General features: G+C 44.1%; 1 protein-coding gene across 3 annotated transcripts in view; it reads left to right on the forward strand.

Annotated features, from left to right (window-relative positions):
- Positions 1–491: 491 nt before the first annotated feature.
- CNTN4 (contactin 4) overlaps positions 492–21,538 on the forward strand; it is a 245,715-nt gene continuing 224,668 nt past the window's right edge. For 2 of the 3 annotated variants that reach the window (XM_039695311.1, XM_039695314.1), the window contains exon 1: positions 11,278–11,325. The gene's annotated coding sequence lies outside the window, so the exon portion shown is untranslated. Of the gene's footprint in view, positions 542–11,277; positions 11,326–21,538 lie in introns of those variants that run through there. The other variant, XM_039695312.1, reaches the window with a different exon arrangement.

Consider the following 21,538-nt stretch of genomic DNA (forward strand, 5'->3'; position numbering starts at 1 on the left):
TTGGGGCTCTCTAATGGGAAGACCTGGAGGATATTTGGGATTCTGAGTGACACCAAGGAGCTCTCATGGGATAGTCCCTGTCTCCTGTTGGGCTGGGGTCTGGGTTAGGAGGGACTTTGCTTTGCTTCAGCTGAGACCCCCGAGTTTAAGAGGATTTCCTCTCTGATCCAACAGGAGATTTTCACTGCTCGTTCCTGCACTGTGTGCCCCCAGGCACGGCACTGCCAGGAACCGATGCCATGGGAGCATCTCCTTGGAGCTGAGGGAGCAGCTCTGCGAGCTCTCCTGTCCCACCTGAGCCACCAGTGGGAATCAAAACCATATTTCCATTAATTTTCTTCCTCATGGAGCTTTTCCCTGTCCCAGCATTCCCAGCCAGCTGCTGCGGGGTGTTAATGGGGGGGCTGGCACCCACCTGGGGCAGGGGAGGAGCTGGGGCTGCAGGAGCTCCTTATAGAGGGTGCTGGGGGAGACCCCCAAGCTCTGCTGGGCTGAGCCCTGGGATAGTACAGAAAGAGTTCCAGAACCTGCCCCAGCCTTGGTGAGTCAGGGGGAGCTCTCAGGGGGTGCTGGGGGGCTTTAGGGAGTTGAAGAGGGTGGTGGAGTGAGGGTTTTGCTTGAAGAGAGCATCTTTCTGAGGATTGGGGCTGGGTAATTGTTCAGAGGGTCAGGCTCTGTGTTTATGGTGCCTCTGGTGAGCTCTGTTTCACAGAACTTTATTTTCCTTGCCCTGATACCTCCCATGCTTTATCTCTCTTGGTAAAACTGATGTTATTATGTAGAAAATACTTTGGTTTCTTGAAAGTTAGAGTCCTGTGGGACATCTTTGTGTGCTGCTGCCCCCAGAAAGGTGTCTCTAATATCTGCTGATTTTCTCGTGGATGGAAATAATAAGGTTTATTTTGTATTGAGGACCATCTTGGAGCTGGCTCTGGCTAAGTGGGAACTGCTTTAGGATTTATTTGCAAACCATGAGCAGCCCATGGTGGTCAGCTGAGTTTTAAAGCTGGTCAGAACCTTGGAGGATATTTTAGTGAACTCCTGATCAAACTAGAGAAGCACAATGAGGTGTTTTCCATTGCTGGGCTGTAGAAGCTGTACATAAAGATTTATGTTATGCCATGCAGTTTTAGTGTTTTTCACTGGAACTTTTGCTTTGTGTGTTGTTCCTGTATCTCCCTTCTGTGGCATTTACTGGTTAATTCCTTCCATTCTATTCCATGTATTTATATTTTTATGTTTCTCTGCATTTTATTAAACCCATGAAAACACTGGAAAATAAAAGGAGCAGCTTATCTTTATTAAATAGCAACTTCTATTAGACACTAGGGACATTTCCCTGTGACTGGATCCATTGCTCAGAGCTCTGGGGATGATGAGCCAGGAGCTTTTCCCCAAAGAACTCCCTCACCTCCTACTTGGAGATGGCCCAACCTAAATCATGAGCTGCTCTGACTTTGGGCATTGAGCAACATCCTTAACTTGGTGCAGATGTGATCAAATTTGAGTTACCAGTGCTTTTACACGGATGTGTAAATACTTTGCAGGGGAAAATTTGGAGTTTGTTCATCAAACTTTTATCAATCTTCATTCTCCTTAAGACATTTATAGAAATATTTGAGCTCCCCTGATATTTTTTTTTTCTCTTGAACACTTTTTAGCCAGCTTGGTTACAGTAATAGAGACTTAAAGCCTGTCTAATTTATTTAGATGTAACAAAACTTTGGATGACTTTCTGCTTTACCTCTAAGTTTTAATTGACCCCAGGCTTTAATTAAATATATTATTTAAAAGATAAAAGGCACAAATGGGGGAAAAACCACTTCAATTTTTGAAAGTTTCCAGTGTCTGAGTGTTTGTCTTGATGGAGCCAAATGTCTCAGCTTGTTTCATGTGGGATATTTATAAAGATACACACAATATATTTATACTCGTGAAATGTAAAAAATAGATTTATACCATCTCACAGAGCCCTCATTCCTTTATGAAACAACTTATTTGCTTAAATGCATTCTTGGATAAGGTTATACTTTCTGTAGATCCCTTGAACAGCAAAATTCCTCTTTCTTAGTAAGAAATGCATTGCAGCTTTGTGCTAAAACAGAAATAGCGTTGAAGTTTGGTTGTTTTAATTTTGATTTTTTTTTTTTACTGGTTTCCTTTATTTTGAGATCCCTGATGTATTGCCAGCTCTGTAAGGGGATTTCTACAGCCAGCTTGGATCCCCTGGATATCAGTGGGATCAGGATGGGACTCTGGGAGCCCTGATCCGAGGCGGGGAATGGAATGAGCTGATCCTGAAGGTCCCTCCCAGCCCAGCCCGTTGTGTGTCCTGTGCTCAGGTTTCTCCTGGAGGAGCTGCTGCCCACACAACGGCCTTGCCTGAGCCTTTTATCCTCATTTTTGCATCTCAGTTGCCAAGTTCGCATCCTGAACCTTCATGAGCAGGATTTTGGCTGCTCTTGAGGGGTTTTTTGTGATCCTCAAACAGGTCTGTGTGTGATTCCCATCCCTGCTCCTTCCCTGTGATCTCAGGGAAGCTGCAGAGAGCATCACCCCAGAAAACGAAGCTGCTGAGAGCCTGGGCAGAGTCTGGCACCCTTTTTGTGTTCTTCCTGCTGAAATTGTTGAGTTTCAGCGCTGGGTACCAAAGGATCAAGGCAGGAGTGCCAGGCACTGGGAGCAGAACAGAGCTGAGAGCAGCTAAAAACCCAAAATCCTGGGCTTCAAAAATCGCTTTAAATGGTGTTGGTACTAAAACAACCTGAGAACTGTGGAAATCCTGAGGGTGGTGAGGATCCTCAAGTCCAACTCCTGGCCCTGGAGAAGCCCAGCAATGTCCCAGCCTGATCCCTCTGCAGCAGCTTTGGCCCAGGGGAGGTGCTGCTGCGGCCCCAGAGGGTGCAAACACCCCTTCAGAACCCAGATTATCTCTGGCCCCATGGCCAAACCCAAGGGGAAATTGTTGACCTGATCCCTCTGCAGGTGTGGAACACAATGAAGGGGGAAAAAGAGTAATTTATACATATATTAAACAAAAAAAAAAAAGGAAGGGATTTTTGGCAAATCCTGTGGTTATTATATTTCCCTTTCTTTTTCTGTAATTTTCCCTGAAAATAATCCTGCTTACTCATGATGCTGCTGCAATAATTGAACTCCTGGAGGGAGAGGAGGGGGGAAAAGCTCCCCATGTAAATGACTGCTTGAGACCTGGTCTGTTTTGACAGATGTCAGGGCTGGGTCTGGAAAGGGCTCAGCATCACTGGGGTGCAGGCTGATATCCTTGCTGTGCCTCTCAGTGTGGACAGATTACATTCCAACCCAGATTTTTCTTGATTGTTTTTTTTCTTTCCCCCACTCATAACCTACTGACTCTGAGATATAGAGAAAATACTCCCTGGTTTTTTGGGGGTTTTTTTTGTTTGTTTGTTTGGTTGGTTTTTTTGTTTTGTTTTTTCCTTCCTCCACTCCTAACCTACTGACTCTGAGATAGAGAGAAAATACTCCCTGTTTTTTTGGGTTTTTTTTGAGGAGTGTTGGTTCAGGAGTGGGAATTGAAGGGAGGGAATTTCCTGCAGGACAAAAAAATCCTCGTGGTATCTCAGTGATCCTGTGGAAATTCAGGAGGACAATAAGAATTAACTTAGGAGAAATCTGAAGGGAGTAATTCTGACTTTAGCTCCCTGAATTTACAGTTTATAATATTTAATACTGTTAATATTAATTTACACTTAGTATTTAGAGTATGCTGGTCATGGGTGATAAATACACATGGCCTTCGCTAAAAATCTCTTGGCTTTAGTGAGTGTGTTGAAAGTATTTTAGACTCATTGTTCAGGATTTGTCTTGTTTTTTGGTAAAATTATGTGATTTGTGTGTTAAATAGATGGTGCTAAACTAAATAAATTGATTTTTTTTGTCTTGATGTGTTGCTTACACTTGTCACACTGGTCTCATCTTCCACCTTTATGGTTTATTTCAGATAGGCTGGTGGAAAGAACAGAGGAAAAGAACTTTATTTTCTTGGTTTGTTTCTCCTTGTAGGGCTTGAACTCACCATTAGTTGCTGTCTGTTGCTCCTAAATAATGAGATTTTTGGATGTATCAATGACTTCATTTATAAGCCATAATTCAGAAGGAACTTACCTTAGAAAAGGTTGTATTTTATTGCCAGATTTTCAATATTTTTGGGTGTTTTATGAATCCCCTGGAAGAAATGTTTGACTGAGACACAATTTCCTAGCATGGATTGCTGATTAGTGATGGAATTGCTGTGCCCAAGGAATCCTGGATGCTTTTTGCAAGGAAGGGAGGTTTATTGCACTCCAGTCACTATTGACATTCTCCTGCTTTGGGGAAGGTTTTTGGGAGGCTTTTGCTGATGCTACGTCAATTTTATTACTCTTACTTGCTTTCCTTTGTGCTCACTGTTACAAGCAGCTGAATAAGGGAAAAATATTGATATTTTTGGTAGTTCATGTATGATTTTCCTGCTCTCAAAATTCTGGATTTTATCACCTTTTCCAGCTGGCTCTTAATACCAGAGTGGGTTTATTTTATTTTCCAGGTTTCCTTAGTGGCATCCAGGACTTGCTAAATAATTATCTTAAAAATTGATAATGCAACAGTTCTGTTTAGTTGCAATTCAGAATTTTTTAAAATAAGAGCTTTTACTCAAGTTGGAGTAGAGTTTTTCTTGGCTCTCCACTGCCTTTCCAGGGGGACATTTCTTCTCCTGGCTGTATCCATGGCTCTTGGTGGGACCCCAAGAGCAGGAGCAGAGTTCCTGTGGCTCTGCTGGTTTTCAGGGCATTAATAAATAGGAATGCATTAATAAATAGGAATGCATTAATAAATAGGAATGCATTAATAAATAGGAATACAACAGTGAAACTTCAGCTCCACCCCTTTGTTCCCTGAGATGATGGGTTAAAAAAAAAGAACTCAAAAAGGAAAATGCTGCTTGTGTTGAGGCACTGTTGAGGTGAGCAGGCTCACTGGCCCTCTGCCTCCCACCCCAAACACCCCCCAGGTTATGCTGAGAACCTGCAAATCTTTGGGACTTTCTCTCCAGCATTTCAAGCTTTGATTTTCACTTTTTGGTGTTTTCATTGTCACAACCCTGCTCATCCAGCTTTGATCCGTGCTGGTGGAACAGACCAACGTAAACTTGCATCTCTTACTCATCCTGTTGCTTTTTCCACATGAAAGAACGGGGGTGAGCACCTGGAAGTGTCGTTTTTGTGGCTGATGTGGCCACATGAAGCTCCAAACCCCTCTGCAGCCTCCCTGTCTCTGCACTGCCTGACCTACTTGTGCAACTCCTTAGCAATTCTTCAAAGAAAGCAGCTTGGAAGGCAGTAGACCTTGTTTTTCTGGAGAACATGGTGCTGAGGGAGGGTGTGGGCGATCTGAAATGTCTTCGGGTTTGCAAGGACAAGGAACAAATTAAGAAGGAGCAAAACAAACAATTTAATGGTGATGGAGCTGCAGCTCCAGCGAGGAGAGGCTGTGGGCGTGCTTCCATTTCATCTCGCTGCACAAGATGATTCCTCACCACAGAAGGTCATAAAAACCTCACTGCTGAGTGCTGGCTGATAATTCTGCTGAAAGTTGGAATGTCTGATTAGCAGTAAATATTTAAGGCCTTCGTTTGCAGCAATCAGGGGGCTGTGAGTGCACACCTTAGCTTGGCAAATAAGCACTGAATTGTCACCTCAGATAAAAAAACAATGGTCAAAGCTGGGAAATGAACTCTCAGGGCTGCTAATTATGGTGTGTTGTGTAGACATTCATTACTCAGTGCCTGATTGGGTTTTTTATCAGTGACCTTTGCTGTTTGGTGCTTTGTAATTGGTTGCAGGTGATTAGAGAGATTTCTGATCACTCCCAATTTTTGCTTCCTGCACTGCAATTCCAGGAAGAAAACATTTAATATAATGGAGTGATGGGAATGAGGAATGAAGGGGAGCTGGTGGTGCCCTGGCAGAGTTGTGCTGAAGCTCTCATGCCAGGCTGTGACATTGGGCTCTCCTGCTCAGTGCCGTCAGCTGAGACAGGCTTTGGCCCAGTAGAAAACGCAGAAATCCAGAAATTTTGGAAGATCCCATCAGTTTTCTGAGCTGTGGTGGAATTGTCACAGAGCATGAACTTGGGGAGCTCGCACAGCCTCAGCTCCCCAAGCCAAGTTGGGTCTTTTACAGCTTTAGAGCTGCTCCACTGACACCTCATTAAAATTAAGATTATTAACCTGCAGCTTATGGTGAGGGTGACTGAAATGTTTCCTTAAGAGGAGCTGGTACAACCCATCCCCTTCTGCTGCTTGGAGAAAGAAATGAAATGAAGATGTTTCATGTGGGTGGGGAAAAGCCACAAGCCCAAAATGTGGCTGTGTCAGAATTGTCCCTTTGTGTCACCAGAGCCTGGCAGGTTCAGCTGCAGTAACCTCTGAGAAGTTGATGGGCTCCATGCAAATGAGAGGAGGATCTCTTAATCAGCAGTTTGGAGAGACAGAGGCATCACTCAGACAAGGAAAACCCAATTTAATTTGTGTCATTACTTTGCATTTCAAGTAGGAAGGTGATGAACACATCATCCCTTCTGAGTGCAGCTCCTGGAGTTCTCCTGGGCTTTTTCCTGATCTCCACCTGAATCCCTGTGGGCAAACAGCTTTGGGAGAACATTCTTCAAACAGGAGCTTCTGCTCTGTGCAGTCAGTGAAAGTTTCTTTACAGTCAGCAAAAGTTTTTTTTGATGGAGCAGGAAAACCCATTTTAAGTAGCAGAGACAATTTTAAGGATTATGAACTTTACAAGTTCAGTTGAGGAATCAGCTGGTGAATCCCTTTGACCTGCATGGCTGCATATTGATAATAAATACAGGCACCACAATTATTTGGAGAGATTATCAGAGAAATCTCAGTGTTCTGTTCATTTGTGAAGCAAATGACAGCCAACAAATGGAATTGTAAAGCCTGAAAATCCAATATAAATTTGTAACGCTCATCCCCACTTGATGAGACCAAATGAGAGTTTGAATTTTATTTTTTTTTTTTGCACTTTTTTTAGTTGGAATAAATTACATGAGCTCTCTATTCTGAGAGCATTTTGCTTGGAAGTGAGAGCCCTCAGTCCCTGGGAGAGCTGTGCTGGGATTAGGCTGCTGGAGCTTTTCCTTCAGGAGATGGATGACACTTGCAGAATGATTTTGGCTGACTCACTAAACAGTGTTTAAATGCACAGGAAATGCTTCTGCACATGGGATTTATATTTCAGCTCCAGAAAACTCTGTCTGCTCCTTTGAGCTCCCATAATCAATCCAGTGCTGAAATTGGTGAGCAGGAGGAAGGGCTGGGGTGAGGCTGGGGGTGATGCTGATCTGGGTGGTGAAAATTCAGATTTCACATCCTCTGGCTTTGTTTGGAGAAGCAGCAGAGGCAGGATTAGGGCAGAGCTGCCTGGTCATGGATTTTGTCCTGGGAATGTCCTCTTGGAGCAGGAAGAGGGATGGAACAGAGCAGATTTCCTCCTGAGGGCTGCTGGAAATGAAGATAAGCAAGAGCAGGTTCAGGTGCACTTGATTATTTATTAACATTTATTAATGAGCCCATAGTCCACAGGGTTCTTGTGTTCCTTTAGCCTAAGTGAGGAATATTGTGTGGAAGGTTTGGAAGTTCATGTTAGATAACAGGAGCAGGAAAAGGTCTTTACAGTGTACAGGGGGGTTGGGATAAAGATAAATCTACAGTCTGAGGGCTCCTGGACTGTCTAGTTTGAGACTGGAGTGAAGCAGAGATGCAAAATATCATAGTTTTATTTAATCTTGGTTAAAACCAGAATTTGGAAGATAGGACAAGTCTGTGGGTTGGCACGTGATGCAAAACAGTGCCAGAGAAGGCTGATTCCATAAACCTAAACCCACAGCAGAGCCAGGGACAGGAAAAAGATCAAAACAATCAGCAAAAGAGTTGTTGTGTGCTTGCAGTGACCAAGGGGGGATTTTGGGGTGAGGAATCCCAGTCTGGTGCTCAGTAATGTCCCAGTCCTGGGCCAGGCTTGGCTCCCTTCCCCAGGGAAACACCATCACCCCTTCCTTCCCTGCAGCCTGGGCCCCAGGTGCTCTGGGGAAAGATGCTTTAGGAATGGCAGGATCTGCAAATGATGCTAAAAAACTTCCAGGTGGGAAATGCCCCTCAGGTTTCTCTGGGAGTGCTGCTTTCAGCCCCTTCTGCAGGAGTTTATATTGACACAAACTCCGTGTAATGTATGGATTTCTGCTGGCAGCAGATGAGAGATCAGCATTTCTCCAGGCTCTCATCGTGCTCCCTCTTGCCAGCTCCCAAAGAACTGCCTCCACAAAAAAAAGTGGAATTTTTCTGTGCAAATACACAGTATTACTGTGAAATGAATCCTCTCTATTTTTATTTTCTCTCCTTAAGTCGTTTTTTTTCTCCTCTTGAAGGATGTGCTGTTCCTTTACATGAAATGAGGCTTGCACAAAACTGAGTTTCTTCTTAGGTTTTTTTGGAAGTTACAGCTTCAAGAACGACTGCAGTGGTGACTGGGGAGCTGCACTAAAAGAGTGTTGTTGCCTTTTCCTTTGGAGACAACTTCCTCCCCGTGTTCTGAAGGTTTTTTTCAAAGCCTTCTGTTGACGAGGGATGCAGAAAATACTGAACCTGCTAAATTCAGATTTTAGTGTGCTGTCTGCTGTAGTGTCAGCTGAGGGAGGGAGCACAGTCTGTGCCCCCCAGTTCCTGTTTCAGGTTGTTTTTTACCTGGGATGAAGGTGTGGGTTTGAATTCCTGGCCAAACCCTCCAGGCTAGGGGAGGTTTCTTTGTTATTTAGCAAAATTGCTTGGGCACTGATGTTTGGGGGTAATATAATTGAAAAACTGTAGGTTTTCCAGCCTGGAAGTTCAGCTTCAGTGCTGCTGGTGAGGACAATTCACAATTAATTTAATCACCATCTCCATCACAGAATACTAAAGGTGGGAAAAGCCCTCTGAGAGGAGCCCAAACATCAACCAAGCATTGCCAGGTCACCACCTGAGCACCAAATCTGCAGGTTTTATCAGGAGTATCTGCAATTCCTGCAGGATGGAATCCTGTGCTGAAAACGGAATATTCTGAAAGTGCCTCCTCCCTGGTTTGAGTCAACATCTCTCTGCCAAAGCAGTGTTTCAAGAAATTGTCCACAGGAGTGTTCCCGTTGTTGGCAATTTCTGAAGGATTTGAGTGGTCGTGTGCTGCTGGCTTGAGCTGCTAAGCAGACAGAATCAGAATGTAGAGGATTTTCAACCAAAATGAAGTATCCAAAGTGCTGGGTGGGCATATGGGAGATGAGGTTTGTGCTCCAGTGAGAACCCACCCGACGTGAGCAGCTCCAGCAGGAGAAAGCACTCATGAGCTTTGTAGTAACTGCACTTGCTGGGGGTGTGGGGGAAGAGAAAAACCAAGATTTCATCCATAGTCTCCCACATAAGCTCCAAAAAAAGCCACCCATGCCTGGCTCTGCACACAGGCATGACAGGGATGGAAAAACAAAAGCCCAAAGCGTGGTGAGGTGCAGCTCTGGGGGTTGGTGTGGCAGGTGTTCTGTGAGACACCTCTTGTGCCTTGGCTCCGGGCCCTGCATGCCCACGGGGTTCAGGGGTGTCTGGGAGCCTGGTGGGCTCCAAATCTCACTGTACTGAGCAGACCAGGCTTGGCTGAGCCGAAACTTGCAGGTTTTTTTGCTTTGTTTTCAGCAGTCAGGGCTTTGTAGCATCTAAAAATACACAGCGACGTTGGTGGTGGAGCATTGCTTAACTTGTGCAAGTTGTTCTCCCAAACTTTGCCTGAGTGAAGTGATAAGTTGAACAGTTACAGTAAATAGAGTAATATTTTGATTGGTACAAAACCTTTCGCTTCTTCTCCGTGTCTAATTAGCGTAGCTCTGAATGTCAAATATTTACCCGCTCTCCCCGGCGCTGTGCTCACTTCGGTGGGCTCCATCTGGCTCTGCCTGCCTCCAGCCTGCTCCTCGTGGAAAAGCTTTCCCAGACCCAGGGCTGGTGCTGGATCCCACCTGGTCCCCTCCAGGTCTCCTGAACTGGGAGGGAGCTCTTTCTTCCAGCAAATCCAGGTGGAAAAGAGCTGTGCCAGCTGCTGGTTTGTGAGTGGAGCTCTGAGGCTGAGAGACATCAGGCTACATCCTTGCTAAAAGCTGCTGATGGATGGGAGTGGTACATCCATGATAAATGAAGGCAAAATATCCCTTTAGGCTGCCAGGGATGCAATTCCCCAGTACAGGAATCCATAGAGTCCCAGAAAGGTTTGGGTTGGAAGGGATTTTAAATCCCACCCAGTGCCACCCCTGCCGTGGCAGGGACACCATGGGCTCCAAGCCCCAGTGTCCAGCCTGGCCTTGGGCGCTGCCAGGGATCCAGGGCAGCCCTAGCTGCTCTGGGAATTCCATCCCAGCCCCTCCCCACCCTCACATGGAGGAATTTCTTCTCAATATCTGATTCTCAGGGGCATCACTAGTAACCCATTACAGGAGCAGAGCTGTCCTCTGGCTGTGACTTCCTCATATCGAATTGGAATTCAAGCTACAGCCCAGGAAATGGGTGCTTATCTTCAGGCAAAATGTCAGGCTTCTTTTTCTGCCTCTCCTATCTGGGATGTGTTGATAGTGTAAAAAAAAAAAGCTCATATTTCATTATATTATATCGTTTTTGCTGCATTTTTGGTGCCCACTGAATTCTAGTTTCACACACATCGTCTCCATTTGCCATGTGTTCTCTGTGTGACCTGTACCTAGCTACCAAACTTGTGAAGCTTTAGGTTTAAATCATGTGCTGAATAAGTTTCCTGGTTTTTCTTATTTTTTTCAAATTTTATTAGCATGTGGCTTGGGTGATCTAATGGGAAATGGCTCTGCTTCAGCCTCTTTCTGTGGGATTTAGGTTGGTTTGTTGTCAGCTGAGTTATCAGTGGAAGAGTTTCAGCCTTTAGTGAAGTCAGAGGTGGAAAAATGAAGATTTGGTGGAAAGGTTGACCCCCAGGGTAGGGCCTGGGGTTGTGGAAAAGAGACCTCATGGATTGGGAGGGGCTGAATCAAGCAGTGGGAAAGGATCTGAGCAGGTTACTGCTGTTGTCTCGTGGCACTTGGAAAACAGCAAATAAAAGTCATCCAAGACAGCCTCTCTGTCTGCAAAACAAATTGACAATAACAAGAATTAATTTATGTCTTAAAATATCAGCATAACCAACATTCCATTTGATTTTCTTTTTTCAGGTATTGGAAATTTGACTGAAGGCTACATATCATGCACTGGAGAAGGTAACAATTCTTTAATCCTAATTCTGATGGATTGGTGTTAATTTCTCTTTATTCTTAATATCATTGCACTGAATGTCAGAATCTCCTTTGTGTTGTTTGTGCTTTAAAGAATTTGTCCTGGAGTTTCTCTGTGCCCTGACAGGGGGTTTTGATTTCCCTTTGTAAAAGAATATATAAATGTGCATTTAAGTTCTTAGGGGTGTATATGTTGCATTTATGCAATTCTACATTGGAAGGTTTATGGCAAATGTGGAACAGTTTGCCTTCAGCTATTATTGTAAATGGGAAATTGTAAATTATATATATTTAACAGGGTGTATGGAAGCTATAGAATGAATCTTTTTCAAAAGGATATTGATATCTTGCTATCAATAATGTTTTAGGGGTTTTTTTTCTGGTTAGGCTCTTATTGTTCTTGTCAAGAGATTTTCAAAATTGGTGTTTAATTAATCGTTGAATGATTGACTCTGCAATTGAATTAGTCAAAAAAACCTGTGGTGTTTCTGAAACTCAAATTTTCTTAATGGCCTCTCAGTTTGAATGTCAAAGGGAATCAATCTTGTTAGTGGAGAGGTGGGTTTTGTTCTACAGACCCTGAAATTATCTGGAGGGGTTTTTTTCCAACATGCTTTTCAGTCTGAATGATGTTGTTTCCAAAGGAGAACAAGATGTTTTCAGAGCTTACAATTATTTGAAAAATGAATGTTGTCTTAGTTTTAGATGTTATTGCTGTATCTGTTCAGAGAGACTACAGATGGTTTCTGACAAAAATATTTAATTTCTTAATTCTTGGGAGTTTCTCCTTAGTCCTGGGGGGTGTTCACAATGAAAACTGAAGATGGAGATCAAGTAAATATTCTCATTCAGCCTGGCTCTTTTGGAATGTGCTATCTTGGTGTGAGGTTTTCAGAGACAGCAGGATAAATCCTGTGATAGATCACTTTCTAGTCTTTCTAGTGGTCTGAAAGGAAAAGCTTATTTCTTAATATGAAAGATAACTTTGAATAATGGACTCCTCATCCCTTTGGACAGTACTCCTAAATTAGCCTCAGAGCTCCTTCCCAGGTGAAATCTCATTTTCAGGTTCCCCACAGTAAAAAGGAGACGCTGATCCCCATTTCATGTGGGAAGTGTTTTCAATCTGCTGATGAAAAGTACTTCTGAAGAGTTAGGCAACCTTGATTAATTGAGCCTGAATAAGAAGTGCAGGATCAAATCTCGGGATATTATTTTTAGGCTGCAGCCTTGTGTTCTGCATTCCAAATCCTTAAATGCCAGTTTGATAGGAAGTGTGGAGGACTGGAGCAGACAGTTCTGGGCACGCTGGTAATGGTTTGCAAATGCTGACACCAGCCCAGCCAGGAGGGTGGAAATTGCTTTCTGTTTACAGAGTCTTTAACTCTTGAGTAAACACTCCTCATTAGTGAGATGTGACTGGAATTTGGGTTAAATGCCTCCATTCTGGGCATGCCTCAGGATTTCAGCTTTTTTATTTCCATATATCTGTATCCCTGCAGTTCTTTAGTGTGTAACTCTGAACTCCACACACAGTGGGAGCTGCTGCTTTCCCACTTTGGGCAGACACAACAATTCCTCTCCAGGCCTGGCAGTCAAGGACACCTCACTGCCTCAGGCCCTGAGATGGGAACAAAAGTGAGTTGGGGGAGCAAACTTGGGGTCAGTGACTTCATTAGCTGAAGCTGGAATTGGCAGATTTACCCCCAATATGCAAATGGACCAAACTTATCAAAGTGTGCAAACCCTGACCCATCATCCATTTTTGGGTGTAGACCCAGGGGGGTTTTGTCGGCCCAAAATTGGGCCCTTCAATAAACAGAACAGCTTTTTATTCCCTTAATTCTGCCTGGCCTCTGTATTTAGGTAGCCCCAAAAGGCATCAGTGGCATTGGCAGTGAAAAGGGTATTTGAAATAAAAGCTGATGTGGGGAAGCACCTGGTGAATGTGAGCCATTGGGAGGTCAGCAGTGCCCTGTGGGGTGTTTAGGTCTGGGAATGGCCCCACAAGGCAGAATTTGGTTATTGGGGAGTAGGAACAGCAATGTCACCCAAGCTGCTGAGATACCCTAAAAAGTGAATTTTGTGTGCCCAAAGTCTGCCCCTGCCCCAGTGGCAGCAAGCCTTGAGATGCAGGATGCCCTCAAGGAGCAAGCACAGTGTGGATTTTGGGGAAAAGTGGTCACACACTCTGCTGTACTCGACAAAATGACACATTTGGGGACTGCAGATTCAGCTTTTACACATATTTCATCTCTGGGGGAGGGCAGGAGTTTCTCTCCCACTCTCCTCAGCAGCACATGAGCCTTGCTGAGTCAAAGCCAGGCCCTGAGGAAGCCAAGTTTGGGCTTTTGCTTCTCTGGTTGACCAAAGTGACTCCAGGAGTAGGGATTTGAAAGGAAACATTTGTGCTTTATAGTGGTATAATTACAAAATTCTACTTGATTACCTGTCAAGCTAATTAAAACAGTGACAGGCCAGCAGTCCTCTTAGAGTTTGCAGCATCTGTGCTTTGTATCCCACAACCAGGCTTAGAGTGTAAATTTAATTAGAATTACTACCAGCAGACAATGCACAGTTGTGCTGGAGAAATGTCCTAAAACTGAATGCTCTGAACAAGGAGATTCTGGTGGGCAGAGTGTGGAAAGCAGCTGGTTTTAGGGCATGGTTTGACAAGATTGGGGCTGGTTTTGTCCACTGGCAGCTTCCCCTTTGCCTGGTGTGTGACTGTTGGTGTCTGACAGCTCTTGGCACAGCTGAAGTGCTGGGGGTCAGTGTGTAAGAGGATTACTTGGATGGACACTGAACTGCCTCCAACATGCAATTTTTGATCCCTCCTTCAAAGACAAGGGTTGTTTGTGATCTCCAGGCATCTTTCTGCTTCCCAGGATCCTGAATTGTCCTCCTTCCCTGGCTCCTCACTGTCAGATGTGTCTGCCACCACATCCTCCTACTCTTCTCCTAATCCTCTGAAAATCTGCTGTGTCCTTTCTTTTCCTCTCTGTTATCTCCTGCTTCCAGCCTGATTTCCTTCTCCCGCTTTTCACCTTCTGTGCCTCTCTGCCATCCCTTTCCTTGGCTGCTTCCTTCTCTCCTTATCACTTGGGTTCCTTGTGCCACCTAAAAACCCCCAAAAATTAAAACAGAGTTGGTTGTTCTAAAGTAATCTGATGAAACTGAATCACCAAAACTGCCACTTCATGGTGGTTTAAGTTGTGTTTTTTAGAGGGTGAGCTGGGAATTTGGAGCTGGGAGGGAGCACCCTGACTTTGCAGCAGAATAAAATGGCAACTTTTTGACACAACCCTGATTGTAATTAGTTATTGCAGAGTCTGCATCTTGCTTGAGATTTGGAGTATTTTGTTTTGTTTTGTTGTTTTGTTTTTTTTTAACTTGAGCAATACTTAGGATGGAGTCCTCGTGACTTGACTTTTCACCCTAAGATAGTGATAAATGCTTGACCAAAACTTAGGATAAATTTGAGTTCAGTCACAGGTGCCTGGCCAGATCTTTTCCTTGCAAGGAGATTTTTGGAAGCACAGGTAATTACCAGGTGATAGCTCAAGGGATGTGCCTCATCCCAGCATTTCAGAGTATTTTCCTTCAGAATATGTGTGAGATCTGTTGCCCGTGTTCCCTGAGTGGGAATATGAATATGAAATGACACCAAGGAACGTCTGGGAAGGCAACAAGGCTGTTAAATCTGAAATCTGACACAAGGCATACTTTGGCACAAAGCAAGTCTGCCCTTCTGCACCTGTTTGATATTATAAAGGAGATTATTGTGGCCTTACAAGAAGGTTAAGGTGTCGTGAAGTTTAATATACTCTGGAAACAGTCCTGCTAAAGCCACTGCTGCTGGTGATTGATGAGGCAGGTTATGATGGGAGCTCTCAATCTTGTGTTTGTGTGTGCAAATTGCCATTTCCCAGCCTTTTCAAGGTTGCTAACTTTATCTTGTGGTGCAGCCCATATTTAAGGATTTCATGTTGAATTAGCCTTTGATTAAGGGCAGAGGAGCTTTGATGATAAAATGCCACTACCAGTGGTTCTGTGGACTGGCTTGGAATAACTTATCAATCACTCCATGACTGAGAACATGTTGTGGACATGAGGGTCACCCTTTGAGGATTAATTTTTCTGAGATAAACAGCTCATGGCTGTTGGATGATTATGGTCAGAAGCAATTATGGTGCTTTTAAACTGCTCATTACTACAATAAAGGGTCACTAGACTGAGTTTTGAGCCTCTGCCTAAATAGCTGGGTCAAGATGTGTCAGCCTGGATTCCAAGGTGTTATTGAATGATAGGAGTTGCTGGCAGTTCTGGCACAGCTGGGTCCTGGCAGCTTGTTGTCCCTATTTTTTTTTTCCTATTAACTGAATTTCTGCACCTTTTAGGTGAGTAACTCAAACAGGCAGCTGGCAGGTCTGTAGAGTCCCCTGTAAATAGCAAACATGTATTTTCCAGGTATTCTGAAGAACATTTCACAGCTGGTTTAGGTTCCAGGTGTCACTGCCTGTTTCTGATCCTCTGGGCTACCGATTTCCATTTTTCTGTCTCCTTTTTAAATTCCTGCAACGCTGTCATCAGCTCAGCTGAGAGACTGGATGAGCACAGTGTGAGGACTCATGATGCTTCTCATGGCTGGAAAAGTGGTGGAGCCTGAAAGCCAAAGCGTGTCTGAGATAAATTCCTATTTAATAGGAAAAAAGAGCCCCAAACACCAGCGATATGGGAAGCTGCTGTCATGAGCACTGCTTGAAAGGGATGAGAAACTGTCTTATGGAGGGATTAGTGTAGTGAGGAATAAACTGCTGAATCACTGGGAGCAAGGAGGAAATAGAGGGTGGAGAGGCTGCGTGGAAAAAAAATAAAATGGCTGCTGGAATTCAATTAAAATCACAGTGGGATTTGCTGCTGGAGACGGAACATCCGTCATCCCCGATCTGGTGGTGCCTGCGCCTCGAGGGGTGCTTAAGTGAGTGTAGAGCTCCTGAAAAATGCTGGAGTGGCAGTGCTGCAGCAGGAGAGTCCCCATTTCCTCCCAGACTGATGTGTTTTCCCCAGCACACCTCGCAGTTTGGATTGCTGCTCACTCCTCAGGCTCTGACACTTTTCCATGGATTATCCCAGGCCGGAGTTGTAGTTGGTGCTGCAGGCTGGGAGAGGAGCACCCCGTGGGAATGCTGCTCGGGTTGTGGGGCTGCAAATCAGCTGGTGGGGGGGTTCTGGTGGCTTTTTCTTTCAATTATTTGGGGTTATTTAATCATTTTGGTTATTTAAGGATGTGCTTGTGAAGGGCTGAGTGGCGTGAGCAGCCTCCACTTGTGTCATCAGTGACATCCACAGTGCAAATCTAAAAAAAACCCCAAAACACCCCTAGAAGCAGCTTTGTCCTCAAGTGAAGGACACAAAATCAGGCTGGAGGTGGTTGGATTTTAGTCAGATGAAATTCCCCCATTTCACTGGGTTTTCAGTGAGCGTTTCTTGCTGCAGGTGGGACAGGAGGGATGGCTGTGGCTCTGCCCATTACTGAAATGGCTCCTTTGCCATCAAATCTTGTGTTAATCATTTGAAATGCCTTCAATGTGCCCTCAGCGATTTGAAATAGCATCAATTAACATTTAGGAAATTAATTTCCGACTCCTGGAATATTAAACATTTACTTTACAGATGGAAATGAGGTGTACTGACTGTGCATCTCTCGTGCCCCTTTTAACCCACAGCCTCGTAAGGCAAAAAAAAAAGCTAAATTGGCAAACCTGAAGGTTTGGTTTGGTGCTGGAATTGTGGCACATGGAATTATTGCTGCCAGGTTTGATACTGCACCAGTGGCATGAAATTCTCTGCTCAGATTCCAGGCCAGGCTGGACAGGGCTTGGAGAAATCTGGGACAGTGGAAGGTGCCAGGGGTGGAACTGGATGAGCTTTAAGGTCCCTCCCAACCCCAAACCAGTCTGGGGTTGTGTGGTACTGAGAAATGTGGCTAAAAATTAGGAAACCCCAAACTAAGGCAAAGTCTGGATGAAACACCTCATTCTGCCAACTCCTCATGGCTTGCTTTGATTTTACTCCTCCTTTTTAAAATAGTTGATACATCAAAATAAATTACTCAGAAACAAAGGTTCTTCAGGAAGTCTATAATTCAGATTTATCTTTGTGGATTAAAATATTCAGTCTCATCTTTGCTAGAACTGATTTTGTCACTCTTTTAGTTATCAATAAAAAGATTATAGATGTGATTCTGCGTGAAGGTGTTGGAGTGTGAGTCACTCAAGAAATGTTGCCCTGGTTTCTCTGTCTTTATGTTGGTCTTGGGTGAAAATTTGCATCCCTTGCCCCCCTGGAAGTGTTTGGCAAATGGATTCCTTGCTTCAAAGGATCCAGCTGCCAACTGAAGGGAGGAGAAATGTTCCTTAGGGTCAGTTTTGAACTTTTTTTCTTTGAATTTGGATCTTAGTTTCTCAGGTTCACAGTTGTCCTTATTGAGAAGGAACACAAGATGGGTTTGGTTTGTTTAATTCATTCAAATTGATCATTGTTCCTGTTTATACAATTTTAAGAACAACATCTTTATCTCCTTACTTGCAAATACATATTTTGTTTGATTTCTCTTAATGCTCTTTGTAAATGATTAATCTGCATAAACTGTGTTGCAAATTCTGGTAGATTTTGTTTGATTTGCAAGCGATCTGTAGAGGTGATTTAGTGCAACTGCCCTGCTCAAAGTTTTCTAGTAAAATGTTATTTTAGGATTTATTGAGTGGCAGCTGTCCTCAATACACCATGTGGCACAAAGAAGGAATTGGAATATGACTCACTTTTTGTCTCCAGTCTGTAATTCCTTCTGCTCTTTTCCCATCACTTCAGCTCCCTCACCACTTGCAAATCTTTTAGGAGTTATCACTTCAGTCTCACAGCCACTGTTTTCATTCCTCCTCACACCGAAAACTCCTGGCCATCAGTTCTTGCCTGTGTGCCTGTTCCTGTTGGATCAGTGTTCTCCTTTGTGCTGCTGACTCACTGCCAGCTCTGAGCGTGCAGAGTTGTGCTGCTTTCCCTGCCTGTAATCTGTGTATTTCCAGGGTTTAACTGCCCACTGTTGGAATTTCCAGAACACGGAGCCATGCAGGCAGTAAACTGCATTTCATGCACTGCTGAAGTTAATGGGAATTTGGAGCAGCTTTTTGGTGCCCTACTTCAAAGCAGTTCAAAGATCTCTTATTTCCTCATTTTCCTCTTAATCTTCGTTCCTCTCATTCCACAAGAATTATCACAACTCTACTGTATCACCTGCTTTGATACAGGAGATCTTATCCTCAGCACAGTCCTTGAAGTCTTTTTTCTTCCATAGGAAGCAGACGGGGGAAAAAAATGTTTTCATGCTGAACAGATGTGTCCTGATTCTCTTTGTTTTTATTTAGGTTTTGCCAGTCTGTTATCCTAGAATTAAAACACCTCATCACAGGATGATGATTAGAGCTATCTCTGTTTTTTTCCCCTTTAAAATGCCACTAGAGCATCTCTTTCACTTTTTCTTGGTGACTTCTTTGGCAGCCCTGAAGCTGCAGTGGGTTGTGCTTTGTTATGCCCCTGGAACTTGAGGCCCCACTATTGACAATATCATATTGCTAATTCCTTTTGGTACAACTACAGGAATATTCTGTTCATAATTTCTTTTTGTGCGTCAAGATCTTAAACTGTCTGACCTTCAGCTTTCCAGCATTCCAAATGCCTTGGGTGTGCTTGGGGCTGCCTCACTCTTGTTGTCAGTGGAAGATTGGTCAATTAGGGAGAAATTCTCTGTGAGGATGGTGAGGCCCTGGCACAGAGGAAATGTGGCTGCCCCTGGATCCCCAGCAGTGCCCAAGGCCAGGCTGGAGCAGCCTGGGGCAGTGGGAGGTGTCCCTGCCATGGCAGAGCTGGCACTGGATGGGATTTAAGGTCCCTTCCAACCCAAACCTTTCTGCAGGTGTTGTACAGATGCTGGACCCTGACTACATTTCACCTGCTGGTTTTCAATTAATTATTTTAGTCAGAACTCTGTTTCAAACCAAGGTGTAAGTGGTTTATTTCAGGGTGTCTCTGCCCATATTTCTGTTTTGAGTTGTGAACCTGGGCTCTCTCTGAGCTCCCAGCAGCTCAGGACCATGAGACAACATCACCACCAGCCTCAGGCAGGATCTGAGCTTTGTCTCACAGAGCTCCCAGCTCTGGCTTTGCTGTGGCTTTGAGCTGGGCTCAGCCTGGCTCCCTGGGCTGTGCTCTGTGCAGTCCCAGCTCGTTGTGGCTCTCAGACCCAACATGGGGCTCACTGGCTTTGGGCTTTGCTCAGGAATCTGCCCAGGGGCTCCTCTCATCTCTGCTGCATTTCCATCTCTCTGTCTTCACAGCTTCCTGCAAATCACAAATTGTCTCTGCTGCTTATGCTGCCTCTGACCGGGGTCCTGCACTTTGGTTTGGCTTTTGAGACCTCCCCCCCAGTCTCCTCACTGTTTACCATCTGCATTTTAGAGCTGGTAATAAATTTCAAGTATTTTTATAACTCTTTATACTATTTTTTCAACTTGGTTAATTGCACTAAAGTTAGCTTTCTGCAATAACACAAAGTGCTTGCAGTCTTTTTTGTTCTGTTCCAGCCTGTAGCAGGAAAAATCACCACTTTCCAGATGACTTTCATTTTCCTTCCTAAGCCATTTTCGTGTAATTCCGCATTCCGATGCGCTCTCGGCACTAAAGCTCTTTATGCCGTGGTGTATTTTTAACTAATGATGTGTCACTGTACCAGCTTGGCTTTTCTTGTATCTATTCTGTAAACAACTAAAGTTCCTTTGGAGGGGGAGGAGGAGGAGAAGAAACGGTGCCAGAGAGTTACAAGTCATGCTCGTCTTCGTGCGAGCAGAAGAGATCAGACTGGCCTAGGACCAAATTAATTAAATGTTCCATTTAGTGGAAGATGTCAGTGAGGAATAGATAATTCTTCCCATCTGAAGTGCTTGGCTGGAGATGAGGAACATCTCTGTGTGAGCAAGAGGCCTCTGAATGTTACACAAATGTCAGAGCAGGAGGAAAAGTTCTGAGGCTGAGCCTTTGCTGGAGAATTTCATCTCCTGGCTGGGTTTTCAGCTCCCACTTTGCCATTACGAGGGGCAGCAGCAGCAGGGTTGAGGATTGCAGGAACCAGAAGGACCAGAGCATCAAAGGATGCTCAGAGAAGTTACTCCTGTTAGGGTTTTGCAGTGCCAGGTCCAGGAGGGATGGGAGAAGTGTGGATTTCAAGGATGACTGGACAGAGTTGCTGGTGTATTTATATTTCATGAGCTGCTAATTTGAGGAGAGAAGGGTAAATCCTCTGGGATTAAAGGGACTTGGTCAAAGTAGAACAGTGCCTTGACAAGAAGGTTTTTTATTCTTAGCAAAGTGTAGGAGGAGGCTGCAGTGCTCTCCTGTCTATAATTTTCTGTCGTAATTGAATATAGCTCTAGTTCCAGAAACTTTATATATCCATAAAGTCAGTTACCTGGAATATGTCTGTTCAATGGCACTGCTGTAATCTCACATGCTGTGGAGCAGGTAACTTTAATAACCATTTCCTGATGTAATACTGCCCTCTGCTTAAAGAATGCCAAACTTCATTGCGGAGTTGTACACTTAAACCTAAACATACCTGAGCCAAAATGTGTGGTTTTTATCCAGGATTTTGTGTTATTGGGGTGGAAGGGATTTGTGGGATGCAAAATGTGAGCATTCACTGGGTCAACTCTATTGCAGGTGTATCATTTTACATAATTTCTGGTGGTATAGGATTCTCATCAGACCTATGAAAATAATGTGATTTTTTTTTTTGTTATTCTGCTGTAAAATATTTATATGAATTTAACTTATTATCAGAGTCTTCAATAGAGGTTGTTTGATAAAAGAGTTAAGCCAGTTTAGGTACCCATGAAAATCAAAATGGCTCATTTTGATTAATCTGCTTGAAAGTAATGCCTGAAAGGTGAAAATTGGTTTGCTTGTCATGTGAAGTGACTTAGTACACTTCATCATGCCACTGTACATCAGACATGGCTTTGCTCACAGCCCCTGTAAGCACATTTCCTGTGGGACAGCAGTATCTGAAATTGCTCTCCTCACAGAGGATGCAGGGAAGCAGTTCCCCATTTCACTTGATTTCTTTATCAGTTTATGGTCCACT

Source organism: Passer montanus, unplaced genomic scaffold, assembly GCF_014805655.1.
Source record: "Passer montanus isolate IOZ18808 unplaced genomic scaffold, ASM1480565v1 scaffold9, whole genome shotgun sequence".
Classification (NCBI taxonomy): domain Eukaryota; kingdom Metazoa; phylum Chordata; class Aves; order Passeriformes; family Passeridae; genus Passer; species Passer montanus.